Below are 16089 nucleotides of genomic sequence, written 5' to 3'. Positions count from 1 at the left end.
GGAACTGCTAGCATTTATTACCTTTATTTATTTCTTCCAAGTATAACTGCACTGAGCTCAAACACAGTTATGCATTCACCATACTTGTCAGTCACTCAGTTACTGGGAAAACTTCTGATTATCTGAGTTACAAGCATAATACTGCATCTAAATTAAGCAGAATTACTTGCAGCCTGAGAATTTCACACAGCAGCCAATTAAATGCATGAAATAATACAACAAGGATTATAACAAAAAAATGCCTGTAGCAGGGTAATACGCTAGCGCTCTTGAATGAAGTATCAGAACTTGGGTTTATCATCAACCCAAGGGTGCACAGAACCTCCAGCTACCATCTCTGACATTGTTATTAAAAAAGTTACAATGTGCTGATACAGAAACTCCTCACACCCTAAAACACCATTTGCATCTTGCTGGACACTGTGAGAAAATGGCATAAAGGTGATGGACAGCAAGCTTTACTCGCATTCTGACAGGTGCCTGCCTCCTCCAGGTGAAAGCTGAAGAGCAGCTTGAATGTAGCACACAGAAACTTTCAGTGCCTTTGCAGACCAGATCACTTCAGATCCCACACGTCTGAAGCCATCATTTCTCAGCAGTACGCAGTTACTTGTATTAAAAAGAAAAAGAAAACCTTGCGTTTACTGTTTATTTACCTCAAATTGAAAATCAGAAAGAAAATCGGAAGAAATATGGGATAATTGAACTACATGTCAACGACAGAACTGAGTAATATCCTCTAGATTTTTTTTTTTATAAGATATGCAACTACAGCAAAGAAATCAAAAGCAAAAAATAATCCTGAAAGCTCAACTAAGTAGTTCTACATTTAAGCAAGCTTAAAATGATTTGCCAATTACATGGTCAGAAGTGAGACGCTACAGTCAAAATCTGTCTTTTTAATATCATAACCTATTTTCCAAATGAATTAAGAAAAGAATATTTAATGTGAACTAGAAGTCATTCAACGAAGATTCAGCAAATTCTAAACCCACACACTTCATTTGTCATGTATTTGGCTGCTAAATCTGACTCTGAAAGACTGATGTGTTACCTTACTATTATTTTTTAAAAGGATTTCTCTTGGGATTGCACAGCAAAGGAATGAGTGTGTAGCCTATCTTACACAGGAAGGAGAGATTTTTATCCTTAAAAACAGGAGGTTCGCCCACATGATCACCTGGGACAGACTTGGCCAGTGCAAGCAGGCTAGGAGGTTATAGGAGCCTGGGAATGTTTAACATCAAGAAAGTAATTACAGCCCAGCAAGATCAGAAGGAATTACACAGGAAATGTGAACAGTAACCCTTTCATGCCAAAAAAAATCATGAAAAACGGAGCTCTCTGCTGCCAAACTACAAGGCTGTACAAACCCATTGCAAAATGCAGGAATGGAAAAAACACTACATATTACTAGGCTATAAATTCCCAACGATGTGATAAAGCTATACTTCCAAGAACAGAAGAAAACCTCTGGCCTTTCCTGTTGCCATGCACATGCTCTGTAATTAAAGCTCAGAAGAAACATGAAAACATTTCCAGCACCACGTAAGAATGGTACGCTGCCTCTTCTAAATTTTTTCTTTTAATTTGATGCTGACCAAACAGTCTCCTCCCTAGAAGGTGGTCAAACATCTTGTTCTTATTTAGTCATGGGAAACTGCCTTCCAAAACAAATAGCACATTATCCAAGCAAGAATACAAACTCTCTCAGTTATCTATTTTGTAAAACTCAATCTCCCAAATTCTGAAATGCACCCCATAGCTCAACGCAATGGGTTCAACTTATCCTGTGCATTTGATGGTAGAAGGATTTCTATTCTCTAGAGACACAAATGGAATTTGAGTAGTCTGAGTGTAACGCAATCCACTTACAAAGCCTTAACGTGCCAGTTTGGAAACTGAACAAGATCATACATATGAGCTCTTCAAACAGACCTGCAAAACATTTTTATTAAGGAAGAGACTTTTTTTTTTAAGCTCTCCACTAAAGAAAATTGTACTACTTTGGATCTATTAATAGATAATGCTACAAAGTATCAGCAAATAACCCTGATCAGACAAGAGACAAGCAATAAATCACCCAAGCATGTGTGTTTTTTTTTTATGAATTTGCTGATTAAAAGTTATGAATATATTTTCATTATATTAAACAAAAATAAGATCCCCTACAGTGAGTATGACTGTATAACAAATCTCCCAAAAAATGGGATATAAAAATACTTTTCTGATTTAAAAAAAAATATATATTTTATCTTATTTACACAACATGCTTCTTTGTCATTTCAGTTATGAATCCAGAACAGCACTACCACTGTGATCACAAACTACATTTGCAGTGTATCTCCATACCAGCACTTTAGCTTTTCCTCCATCTTGTCACTCAGATAATCCCCTCTAGTTCCACTTATTACAGAAGTCTTTCTTCATCTATTCTACTTTATTCTCATTTTGTTTCCTCTTCCTTGCCTTCAAGTCTAAGATGTGTCTTTGTCATCACAAAGTGCATGAAGAACCAACTCCTGCATGACTGATACGTATCTTCAGCTGCCCATTCAGTGGAACCACTAACTAAACACACACAGCTTATGGAAACACCAAAATATTAAAAATAAATACACAAGTACATAAGAATTTTGAACTGTGGGCATGCAAACAGGGCAGATATGGTGTAAGGAAGAACTAAATCAAAGCCAAAAAGTCATTGCACATCATGGTTTGCACAAGTAGCTAACTGCCATCCTTTAGGAGACGAAACTGAAATATGAAACAATTATTTCCTATTTCACTGAGATGGAGGCTGAAAAACCGGCAAGCACCATGGCCTCATTTTGGAGGCAAAGGACACTACAATAAAGTTCCACTTTCTCCTGTGCAAAACCTAATCCCACTTCTAAGGGTTGGTGATTTGCAAAACCAAGCCAAGCTCTCCCGAGTCAATACACGTTCTTCTGAGATTACAGTCACTGCTCCTAAACGTCTGCCTCCACAGAAGATTAATTTGTCAGCAGTACAATGTCTGTACAATATATTATCCGAAAAAGTGCAACCGTAGATGCAGCTACACTAAATTTTCCATGGCTACAAACTCAATCCAAATCTGTCCACAACAGATTACACTGCCGATCAGTCAGAAAAGTATTTCCGTATTGCGGCAAGACGCTCTGTCTTCAAAAGGACTTGTGCACGTCACGTACAAATATTTCCAGCGATGCTGCCATCACTTTTTCAGCTGAACTACGACAGCGCCAACCTGGATAAAACCTCTCGGTAGTCCAGCAAGGTTAGCTGACCAGGCTGAAGGTCTGCTTGCTGGAAGCCAAGAGCCAATTTGTAGGCCTCTCACCATGCAGATAAACTGATGGCAACAGCGCTGGGAAACGTTTCCTGGACCTCCCTCGTGCAGGCAACACAGCAGAAGCTGAGGATTCCCTTCAATACACACATCTTTAACTGACTCTTCTCTGGACTCTGAAGCTGCGTTGTGGCTCACCAGCATGCACTGCTAACAGGAAATTCTTCTGCAAATCAACCCAATTTTCCTCCTGACCTCTTTAGAGGACCTCTTTAGAATTTTTATCTGAAAAACGGTAATTTACCGACGTAAATGGAGAGGTTACCGGCATTTGTTTTTATTTCCAGAAAGAAATACAGCTAATTTTAAGTGAGGACAGTAAGGAATGTCCTATTCTGGGCCTGTGAACCCGGTTTATAATGAAAAAGGGAATTCCAAAGATACTGGTTTTGAAATGTATTAGGCTTCTAAATTTGCTTAGAGATTTCAACACATTTAAAACTTTTGCTTTTGGGGGCACCTACAGACAGTCAACTCCACGTGTCAGCCTTCCCATGTAGCCTGGTCCGTATTGCAAGTCAAGACACTAAATATTTTCTCCATCTCAGTATAAAACAGTTCGCTAAATATAATTAGCGAAGACTGAATTGCTTCCCTCAGATATCTGCACCATATATAAATAAGTAACAGACAGAGACTGCTAAAGAAAACCTGCAACCGTTTTTTGTAAATACCCTCCAAGAACGTATGTATGGTTATTCTGTGCCAATCAAGTCTCAAAAATTTGCATAGGTTAGTATTATCTATTAACATTTAATTCCTAATAAGTATTTTGGAAATGGTCTCTCTCGTGTCTGATGTCTGAATGTTGTAAGGTCACAACTCAAGTAAATTGTTTTCATTAATGAACAGCACTCATTTTTAAAAATTTAACTCCAGTTAGACAAGAAAAGGCTTACACTGCCCAGAATAACTATTTCTGCCATTACTGAAGTGTCCCAGGGTTAAGAAGGACACAGGACACTTAGCCTGCTCTATTTCCTTGACAAAGTAGGGCAGTTCCAACAGTAAATAGATGTCACATTATGACATTATTCTGATTTCATGCATTTCCCATGCTCCGATCAAAGCCCATTATTCCAAAACTTCTGTAGATCAATGTTGTTGTTGTTGTCTTTTTTTTCCTCCTGTTTTCTGAAATGAACAGCTTCCTGAAACTGGAATAGATGTATACAGAACAAATAATTGTATAGTGAAGAGTTTCCATCAACTTACTTAGTAGTCTTCTTAGTCTAAAGAATTCTCCCGCTTCTGAAAAGTTGATCAGATAAATCTCTCAAAGATTCCCAAATTCTATAAATGCTGTTTGATTAAAAAAAAAAAAAGTAGCTGTTCTATTTTAGCCTTGCAGAGGCAAATAAGCTTATGTGTACTGAAATTAGAAAAAAGTCACATTCCAATGAGCACCAATATTACATAATTTGAAGATTTTTTTATACACAAAATGCCTCTGAAAAGGTTTTAAAACTATTACCATTGGATCAATTACATATCACCAACCAAAGGCTTTTATGAGAAATAGAGTGTGCCTGAAAACCAGCTTACTTTTATGCCAAAGGCTACTGCTAGTGGTACAGTGCACTGTTTAAAGATACGGTCAGTTCCTGCTTCTACCGCTATGCACAGATCAGATATAAAACAGAATTGTAAGCTATTTTCCCTTCTGTGACCTATCAACATCAGAAACAAATTATTTGCATATTTCAAATGTTACCAACTGTTAAATGCATGAAAGATACAGGAATGTCACAAAGTGAGAACTCTACTTACTCACTAGTGTACATTTTATTTTTCAAGGAAATGTGTTTTTCTGCTTGCCTGAAGCAAGACCACAGAACTACCAAGGGGCTGCTCTCAGCATTCTAGTAGGTCCTACCCACTGTCTGTAAGGGCCAAAACCAGACCTCAAAACTGTACACAAGCACCCAGACCTTACATTATTACATGCGTGTAAATGTATTACATTTACCTATTCCTGTAAATTTAAGGAATTTTTACCCTAAATTTGTCAACTCTTCAAAAGGTCTCAGAAAAGCTGCATTTTGCTTTCCCAGCATACCACCAAGTTTGAGCAGAAATTATGAATTAATGTGTTCCAAACAGAATAATTATTATTGTTTTATAAAGAACATGACAATTATTCTGAATAACTAACAGTATATAAAAGCATTATCACAGGTACCTAAGCTTGACTTAAGAGACTATGAAAGTTATGGTTTAAAAAATAATTTCAGTTTCTTAATACGATCCCTGGCAACTGAAAAAATGCTCAGCTGCCCAGCACTTGTTCCATAAGTAATAAGAAGCCTCTCGGTAGCTGTACCTAGACCCCATTTGGCTTCAGCTGACAGAGAAGATACAGAAACCAGCTCCCCTTGCAATAGACAGCTATCTTCACAGGACACTAGTATATAAAGGCAAGTTTAACACTTACATAGCATTCTGAAAAATAAACACGGGTGTGATCCTTGCAGGTCTTGATCTAGCCTAAAAGGAATCTATGGTTTCATGCTTCTTGTATAGTGAAATTTCATCAGGTAATAGAAATCTTTAAAAAAAATTGTGATTAAATGATCAAGAATAAAGTCTTTAAATACAGAATCTGTAATCTATAGTTTTTCTGCAGTGTCTGCAGCAAACAAAGGGATTTGACAGCCAGGTGAAAAATACCCAGCAGAAATTAGGTACAGGACAGACATAAATGATGCTAATCAAATTGTGTTAGTTTCAGCATCTCATCTTAAGCAGAAGAGCATTCCCTCAACTGGTCAGAACTGTAAAATCAGGCACTCGACAGGATTTACCTGCAGTCTGGATAAACATCACAGCAGTTGTTGACAAAAACTTGGCTTCCTTTTAGGGAATCAAAAAGACTTCACTCAATCGTCTTGGACCAGATGTGACCACAGTTATTTAAGGGCTTGTCACTTTGTCACTGAAATTGACAACCTAGCCAAGAAACTCAAAAGGCTACAGCTAAAAAGCAAGCTGGTTTGTCCCGTTTCCTTTTAGCATGACATCTACATTGTTCATCAGCAAAAAATAAGGAAGACTTGTTCCTAAATGTGAACTGCATATTCCAATCATGACCTTATAAGCCCCGAGAACTGAGCAAGTATACTACATACCTTACAGATATGAAGCTTCTGACAACTCATTCCACTGCCCTATTTGCCTTTAAAAAAAAAAAGTCAGATTTTTTCATTATATTCTGATTAAGCGCACAATACTATATATATTCCTTCTATTTCAAATTTCATCTCTCCTGAAAATGACAACAGCTGCTACAATCACCCCATAAGAACCAAAAGACCCAAAGCAGGAGGCAGCATGGTTTTTATAAAGCACAAGATTAAGGAGCATTATCTCAAGGAAAATCAGAAGATTTATTACTATCCTCCTCTTCAGATTACTGTATAAGCAACGCTTTTTCATCACAGGAAAAAAAAAAAATCCCTCAGGCTCCACAAAGTATTAAGTACATCATTATCCATGTAAGACAACAGAGTTGGCACAACTCTCAAATATAGCACCCTGTGATCAAAACCACTGCAAATTAGTCTGTGCTTATGTTCTCATAGTCTACAAACTGTACTGCTGCAACAGATAACAGATATTCTTGAAGCGCACATAGGTGATGAGCAAAAAAAAAAAAAGATAAGAGAAAGATAAACAAGCAACCATTCCACTAACAAGTTACACAGTGTTTTCAGAATTGTCTCTATCAAGAGAAAGATAAAATACTTCCAGTCCAAAAAATAAAAATAAAAAAGGCAGTAACTTTTGAAGCGTTCTTCTCATTACAAAAGCAAAAAGAAAGAAACCAAGGCAACAACCTTCCCCAGGATCCCACATACATCTGGCACCCACTTGCTTATGAAAAGACTGGCAACACGTAGCAGTGGCTTTTAAATGCATATTTTTGAAAAAGTGATGATCCCTGAAAAGTAAAGCTTACTATTTAGATGTTCCGACCATAAGTAACAGTTGAAGTTGACCATTATTTTAGGCTTATCATCCTGACAGAGTACCTCTTAATTACTGAAGTTTTTTTCTGTCTTGACAGGGGAATTCTGTGTTTAAGAATCACACAGAGAAAACGTTTCAGTATAAATCTTGGCTACTCTAAACCAGAAAAATATCCCACAGGTCACTGAGCTACCATCTCTAAGATGAGTTCCCCATAATTAAGGCATCAATTATAATTTCACAGGCATGAGCTGTTTTATAAATAAACTCCACAACATGAGCTAGAGGAAAGAATGCCTGTGTCAACGCACCAAGCCTTGCAACATGGCAAGGTTTGAACTGAATGCCAACTCTGAATGTTATAACATGGATTCTAGCACGGAAAAAAATAGGAGGAAGTCTTCCCCCTTACTGCCTTCCCACCCAGATTCCCACAAGCTTTCTGAATCGTTTTATTCCTGTCACAGCATCTCCCTGACATCTGCTCTTTGCTACTCTAGAGCCAAATACAACAAATTTAAGTCAGACCGTTGCTAAATACACACAAAAAAGTAAGAACTGCAGCCTCCATTAAATGGATTGAAAAGGACATGGCAGTGGGAATGAGCAAACGCTGATCCTATAGTCTTTTCCTGCTGAACACTGCCTTTTTAAGCTTTTGTTTATCACTGGGGTTTGTATTTGAGCTTGTAAGAGACTGTAATTGTAGTTTCTAGGACTTGAACCATACCAAGAGAGAAAACTGGCACAGAGACAAGCACGTTCATTTAATAAAGATACCCCCACTGCTATCTTTTATGATTTTTTACATAGTTGCTAGAAGTTGTCTGGATGACACCAAAAGCCAGTGTTAGCTCATCTCACCCTCCCGAAAACCTCCATCACTCTAGGTACTGAATAAACTCACGAACTGACTTGGATTAAAGTACTTCAGGAACACCTACTCAAGGCGTGAGTTCAGGCAACACAAAAATCAACGCCAAATAGAACAATGTCTCACAGAACCATTAGGGTTGGAAAAGGCCTCCAAGATCATCTGGTCCAACCATCCCCCTACACCAACGTCACCCACTAAACCATGTCCCTAAGCACCACGTCCAACCTTTCCTTGAACACCCCCAGGGACGGTGACTCCACCACCTCCCTGGGCAACCCGTCCCAGTGCCTAGCTAGTCTCGCTAGTGGCAAGCGACAAGAACAACTGCCCTGAATAATGTCTGTCCAACTTGCTGAGGACCCCAACGTTACTGCCTAGAAGTTCTTCCCCAACGTCCCCACCGACAAGACAGTTAAAACAAACCAGCAGATATTCCCAAGAGAACACCCCTGTGTCCTAACACAGGGGAAGAGAGCAAAGGAATCATTAAGATGCTACAATCTTTTTTCCTGTAAACAAACTAGGAGCAAACTGAATTCCTTGACTCCCGCCAGCAATACATGGTTTTTGGGTGAGCTTTAGCAGAAAAGATCCCAATGAAAAAAATGTCTCAAATAATAAAAAAAACTCAAGGTTTATATTCTCCCAGGGAAAAAAATAACCTGAATCTGTGTCATTAAATATTCTTGCACTCTAAATTATCCCATTTCTGTAAGAAAAATCCTAAATTAAAATCATCCCTGGAATGTAGAGCTCACTGTTTTATCAACATTAATATATCCTTTCTCCATTTGCCAGCCTAATTTCCCAGAATGTTCCCGTACTCTTGTATCGTGAACCAACAGAATAAAAGCTCCTGAATTACTTTTTTCAAACCATTCATCATTCTGGGTATTTGTGTTACATTTCATCTTTTTTTTTGCCTTTGAAAGGTTAAACAACCTAACTTTTTTCAGTTTCTCTTCATACAAGCAATTTTCCACCCCCATACACACCACTCCTTTAGCTTTTTCCCTCAATCTCCTCTCCTCCACACCTCCCTTTTTCCAGGAGGTATCCAGCACCACATGCTATACGACGGCATGATACTGATTTTTCCCATAGTTTTTCATTTTCTACACTATTTTCCACCACACGTTTTACCTAAGCTAATGTTTGTTTACTCTGATTTCAAGTATAAAGACAACTCAGAAGTTAACCAAACTCTCAGGAACAAGATTCTTCACTCACAGTCCCCTGCTCTGAAAACGTGCTATCACGAATGTTTGAAGTCCCATTATTTCAGGCCAGGTAGCTTTGCTCTCCTCTTCTTCAGCATAATTCCTTGCTCGTTTCTAACCCATTACAGTCCCCAAATCTCTGTTATACGCTTATTAGGATACCTTTCCAGAAAGAAAATCACTGATTTATGAGAAGATAAAGACAAAATAAGCAAAGGTAACTACGGAATTGCAGACTTTTCACCATCAGGACTTCCATTAGGCAGTAACTGTGCTTCTGCATAAGAACAACTCCATAATGCGACACAGCAGACTTGCCCTTTGAAAAATTAAGATTTTAATAGACAACGTAACACGTGTATATATGAAAGAGAACATTCTACATCCCACTAACCTTACAAGAACTACAGTAAACACCCCTGAGTTACCTTAATAAAACATCATAGATACTATATTGTCCGTTAAAGGGAAAATATCCAGTCAAAATTAGGCAAAACTTTCCAAGAAAAAGGCACATCTGAAGCTGTGAAGTCACAACTGCCTATGGCTACTTTTCTCTGAAAGCTAAAAATAAAAAATAAAAATAAAAGTCAAAACATCTCAACTGTTTTTCCTCTGACAGGAACAGTATTGTAAAGTTTGTTTAATATTGCCATTTAGGGAAAAACATAATAGTGATTGACCCAACTCTCTGTTCCTAAACACTTTACTAGAAAGAACAAACCATTTTTGAAAATAACAGAAAACAGCTGAAGGCATTTGGGTGGTCTCAGTTTCAGTCCTGAAATGCAGATCAGTACTTCCTTTCCAAATCCAGTAACAATTCATCTTCCTTCTTCAGTAAAGCCTCCAAATTGCTTATGACAACAGCAATAAATCCCACTAAATATCCATATTACTAATTTAGGAGATTTTACTGACAGATTAGTAACTTAAAAGTGCTTGGTTCATCATACACAGAGCATATCTGCACAACAAGCTATGCAGCTTTTTATAGACTGGTCCTTTTGGATTCTCTAACAGTATTTTGGGGGGTTCACGTACTTTTAAGAGAGTGCATGTCATTAACAGAGACACTGAACTTTGGATTGAACACTGATATTTAAACTCTACTGTCTCACTTCTAAAAATATGAATCTACCTTATTTCTTCACCACCTGCTCTGTTTTAACTGAGCTAACAAAGACCAAGAACTGTCAGAATCTCATGTCTTCGTGTATGTAGTGGTACTTTACTGAAACAGCAGCCTGATACAAACCTGAGATTACAGGCACTCACAGAAAACTGACAGACTGTAACCTCACTTAATGAGGTAAAACCACTCAGGGAAGGCCAAAAAAAGCCTGAGATTAAGTTTTGTACTGCTGCTATTTAAAATCAATGACACGTAGAATTCTGAAACAACTTACAAATCAGTAACAAGAAAAACCCTGCTTTCTATTTCTCATCCAAAAGAATCACAAACGTACACATAAGAAAAGCAAAGTGGCAAAGAAGCATTACTACAGCAAAAATCACATTGGTTTAAACTGTAATCTGTCACCATACATAATTTATGAGAATGTTCTTCCTAAGCAACAGTCCTTAGAAAAACAGAGTTCCTTTCAGTTGTCACTTGCAATGGTCAAGTAACAAACCAAGTAGTCAGAAGATGCACCCTTGGGGCTTTATTTGGTTTGGTTTCTGCTGTTTTAAAGAGGGCAAGTGAAACCATTAAATAATTCCTACAGATATTCCAACCTTCACTTACTGGTAACATCCGACTTCGTACGGGAGACTGAGTAGGGAAATGTTTCTGGCTGACCTGCCAAATTCAACCAAACAGCAAAAATCCTCTATGAACTTAGAAGCCACCTATCATCCCAAACCAACTCCACGGAGAGGTCCAGGTAAGCGTTTCAGGTGTGGTGTCATTCTCCCGACAACCCTTGCACCATTTAAATCAAACATTTTCTGAGCTGCTTTTCCATCTCAACGCACCTGCCTTTCTCAGCAAGAAGCCAAGCAGGCCGCAAGAACGCTCCTGTTCTTTCCACCTTCCTGCCTCCCCACAGACTTACTGTGACATGGGCATTTTAGCAGGACTGGGACACTGCAGCTCAAAAGCTTGTCTGAGCACGTGACCCCTCTCTGGCATTAAACATGATTATGTTTTCTAAACCAACAGTCTTGCTCTTGGCCTTTCTGAAAAATAACACAGGACTAAGCCACAGAACGAAACTACAGGACACATACAGAGACGTTAACATCCCATTGCATCCACTAAAAGTTACGCTTAGAAAAAAAAGTAAGTAGAGATATAAACATTACTCACAGTACTCAATACTGCAGAATTTTACACTTTATATAATCCCATGAAAAAAGCTTAACCACAAACGAAGTGACGACAATGCATCACAGCTCCGAAAGATGCACTGAGCTATGTATTATTTCCTTTCCATTTGTGCACTGCTTGTAAGCATATTGACAGCTCAACGCTAAGCCTGTTTCAGTGTCAGGACTCTGGCCAGCCTGCCCTCAGGCAGGACTTTCAGTACAGTACCCCCTTCAATAAAATGGCAAAAAAGAACCAAGAATAGAAAGAATATTTCACAAGCTTACGTGAGGAAATGGTTCTTTCCTAAAGCAGTAAAAAGACTGAAGTGACAAACCAAAACCAGCCTCTACTTGTTTAATGCACAGCACAGTTGTACCACTGTTAGATGTATGGTGTTTTGATTACACTTTTGGTATTAATTAGTAAGAATTATCAAATTATGATGTATCGCTACACAAACTGTGATAACGTTTCCTAAAACATTTAATTACGTTATAAATACCCAGGAAATCAGTCCTTAAATCATAAAAAAAAAAAAAATAAAAAAAAAAAATAAAAAAAAAAATAAAAAAAATAAAAAAAAATAAAAAAAATAAAAAAAAATGCTTGAATACCACTCCCACTGAGTTTAATCAGCTTATTAAGGACAAACCAATACCTGCAAACATTGTGCTATAGGAATTCAAAGACACAATTAACAAACATCATGTGAGGAATAGGATGGTTTCTACCCAGCTGTTCTGTGCGTTTTCATGAAGTAATATAGAGAAAATAAAAGATGACATGATTCTACAAATACCATTTTAAGTTAACAGTAAGAACCCGTTTGCTATGCCAACAAGAGAAAGCAGGGAAGGAAAAAGTGACTAAGTTTTTATTTCCAAAATTTTTTAAAAAAATCATTAAAGCTGTACACCATAGGTATTTTTAATATTTACACTGTACAGTAGTTTACACTTCATTCAACTCTGGTAATAACAATATGCAAATATACTTCATAAGTGCTCAAGTATTATCCAAGCATAACTGTTCTGTTATTTGTTGATATTTGTCTTGTAAAACCATATGTTCATATTTTATCTTTTTTTTTTTTTTAAAGTAAAAAACGTGTTCTGGTTCTCCATAAGTCAATGTTTCATTTTTATTGTTATAATTAAGTCTACGCAAATAAGGACAAAATTTTAACTTGACTGCAGATAAGGATAAGCATTACAAAATCTTTTAGTGCTGCTGAACCATTATTTTTTATGGAAATTTTGAACACAGTTCCATTGGAATATACCAATATACCTTGACGACACTATAGAAATGATTCAAACAAACTCAACACCATCATGTAAAGCATGGAAACGAAAATTGTCTATGTAAAGAGGAAATTGCATAAATTGAGTGAATTTTTCTTTGACCCCATTTGAACAGAACATAGAACACAAGATTCTGAAAGACTTTGAGGTATTTTCTCAGTCCACTTTTACAATAGCATAGAAGCACACAAACCATAGGAACAGGACACATTCTAAAATTTCCATTCAAAGAATGCAGAACTAAAATGCATCAGCTACGTAAGGCTGTCTACATCTAATCTTTTAACCTAAGCTAAACACACAGTAGCTTACTAGAATTGAAAGGAGGTAAGCTACCTAGATCTACCATTAGAAAGAGGTGCTTCTTATGAAGTGTCTGAATACTGAATTCAAACCGTACCTTACAATATGCAATCTCTTTGTGCTCAGACAAATACAGATTTAAAAAAATAGAATATTCTGCAAGCATATTAAGTGTATTCTTTCAGAGTACCCACCTTTCACATCCTGTTCCTGCTACAGCCAATAAAATACTTCATCCATCTTAATCCCTGTTTTGAAGAAAACAAAAAACAGAAAGTCCCAGTATCTCAGGAAATGTATTTAGCAAAGGATAGAAAATCATATTAAATAAGAAAACAGAGGCATAAATTTTAGAGAGCGGTAAATAAACAAGAATTCTGCTAAAACATATTTCTTCTCAATAGATCAAATAGAATGACATCTTCTTTGAGGCTTACCATGTGTTTACAGTGATTTGAATTAGAAATTACAGTAATAAATACTTCAATCAATATTGTTAAAGTAACTGATGAAGTTAACACATTCCTGATTTGACTACTTATTTTTTTTAAACTGTAAGTTTCTATAATCGTAACTGTACTAATGTTTTCAGCAAGCTTCAGATCGAAGTTGTACTTCTGTCACTTGACCATGCATTTCATTTTGACCTGACAACATCCAACTCATTAGGTACAAATAAATGCATGAAACTATCACCATTTTCATATAAAGATTTAAAACATTAAACCACTTCCATAAACAATATTACCTCTTCACATAAAAATACTGGTAACACCCCAAGTCACTGATGAAGAACATTCTGTTGGTCTAACGTAGCATGATCATTGAACCTGTACATTAAAAACATGTATATATATATCAGTTACTAAGTATATCTGAGGTTTCATACGAGAAAGTCAAAAATACCTCATCATACACTGTCTTCGCTATTTCCAACATTCTCACAAATGAGAAACTGATGCATAGGAAACCAGTGTTTCCTTCATGAATACTTTGAAAAACACCTTAGTTACAGAATATCTGGTTACCTCAAAGTTTATTACTTTAGCAGCTCGGGCAAAGGTTAAAAACATTTGCATACATTGATAGTTTTATTCTGACGCCCCAGCTACGTTTCAAGAAAACCTTATACTGGATCATTACAAAAAATATTAAAAACTTGCACCATAGCTACTATAAGATTTTTCCTTCCTTTTCCTTTCTGATTTTTAAGAAACTTTAACTTTGAAAAAAGTCATATTCTTTTAGCAAGTGAGGCAGAAAAAAGATATGCTCTCATCCCTTACATGTACACTTTGTTTTGCATAAAAATAGCTTTAAAAAAGTTAACTACACATAAAACTAGTACTAGAAATACATTGGTATGGTAAGATTAGACTAAAAGAACAGGCAGCTCAGTATCTTGGTTGCCGAATGGCCTTGTGAAAAACAAGCCGTGCACAAGAGCTACTGAGATTCGAGGGAGCTGTGAATTTACCTCATCTTATCCTTCTATTTGGTCTTTTATTATGGAATAATGGCACGAAGGACCATTATTAACGGCATGTTACAGGTTCAAATAAATGAATACAAGCGAATTTAGGACTGTAATTCCTGAACTACGCCAGGTACGCTGCGCAGCAGCGAAGGACTGACAGCTGCCTGTGACTTGAGGTTATTAAATAGCTCCAGATAAAGCTAAAGAGGATAAACTAAAGCAGCTGAGCACCCAGCAGCGACGCGAGGCGCACCGGACTGCCCTGAGAGGCAAAATTTGGCACCCAGGTTGCAATGCGGGCACGGAACCGGGCAAACCTCTGGCCAGGGGGTGCCTTTGTGGCCAAGCTCCCTCAGAGGAGGCTCCATCCCACCCGGCGGGGCGCCCGCCGGCCCCGCCGCCCCCTCACGGCCCCGCCGCCCCCCCTCAGGCGCGAGCCCCCCCCGCCCCGTCCCGTCCCGCCGCGGGGGGCAGGGAACTCACGCGCGCGCCCCCTCCGCCTGCTGCGTCACGCCTCCGCGACGTCACGGCGGCGGCGCGCGGTGGCGTCACCCGCCGAGGGAGTCCCGGCGCGGCGCAGGCGCGGTGGTGGCGCCTCGCGGCTGGGTGCAGGGGGGGAGGGGGTTGGCGGGAAAGGCGCTGAGGGGGCGGGGGGGAGCGGGGGGGGGGGGGGGGGGGGGGGGGGGGGCACGGGGTTGGCGGCAGCAGGTGGCGTGTGGCGGGGCGCTGCCGGGGGGCCGCCTCCCCCGGGGGGCATTGACGGCCGTTCGTGCCTCTCCTTCTACATCAGCCATTGCTTATGGGGAGGCTGAGGGCAGCATGCATCTACCTGACACAGTGCCTCAACTTCCCACATACCTGACATGGCACCTCGCCTTTCCCACACACCTGACATGGCGTCTTGCCTTCCCACTTACCTGACATGGCGTTTCGCCTTCCCCATGCCCGAGGTGGTGCCTCGCCATCCCACATACCTGACATGATGCCTCCCTCACCTTCCCACGGACCTGACATGGCACCTTGTCTTCCCACATACCTGACATGGTGCCTCACCTTCCTCACGCCTGACATGGCGCCTTGCTTCCCCCACGCGCCTGACATGGTGCCTCGCCCCCCACACACACCTGACATGGCGCTCCTCATTCCCACACCTGACACAGTGCCTCACCTTTCCACATACCTGACATGGCACCTCACCTTCCTCGCTCCTGATGCGGCCACACACCTGACACGGCGCCTCGCCTTCCCACACACCTGCCATGGCGCC

The 16089-nt window shown here is 39.1% G+C and overlaps 1 protein-coding gene across 9 annotated transcripts in view; it reads right to left on the bottom strand.

The window, feature by feature from the left end:
• Nucleotides 1–15414, bottom strand: part of ZNF438 (zinc finger protein 438) — a 50927-nt gene extending 35513 nt beyond the window's left edge. For 8 of the 9 annotated variants that reach the window (XM_066991537.1, XM_066991532.1, XM_066991533.1 and 5 more), the window contains exons 1-3: nucleotides 15306–15414; nucleotides 14094–14175; nucleotides 13540–13593 (exon numbers count right to left, since the gene is read on the bottom strand). The gene's annotated coding sequence lies outside the window, so the exon portion shown is untranslated. Of the gene's footprint in view, nucleotides 1–6483; nucleotides 6531–13539; nucleotides 13594–14093; nucleotides 14176–15305 lie in introns of all 9 variants that reach the window. The other variant, XM_066991536.1, reaches the window with a different exon arrangement.
• Between the last annotated feature and the right edge of the window lie 675 nt (nucleotides 15415–16089).

The sequence above is a fragment of the Anser cygnoides genome, chromosome 2 (genome assembly GCF_040182565.1).
Source record: "Anser cygnoides isolate HZ-2024a breed goose chromosome 2, Taihu_goose_T2T_genome, whole genome shotgun sequence".
Lineage (NCBI taxonomy): Eukaryota > Metazoa > Chordata > Aves > Anseriformes > Anatidae > Anser > Anser cygnoides.
The sequence above is the reverse complement of the archived record's forward strand: the minus strand, read 5'-3'. Positions and strand labels throughout refer to the sequence as shown.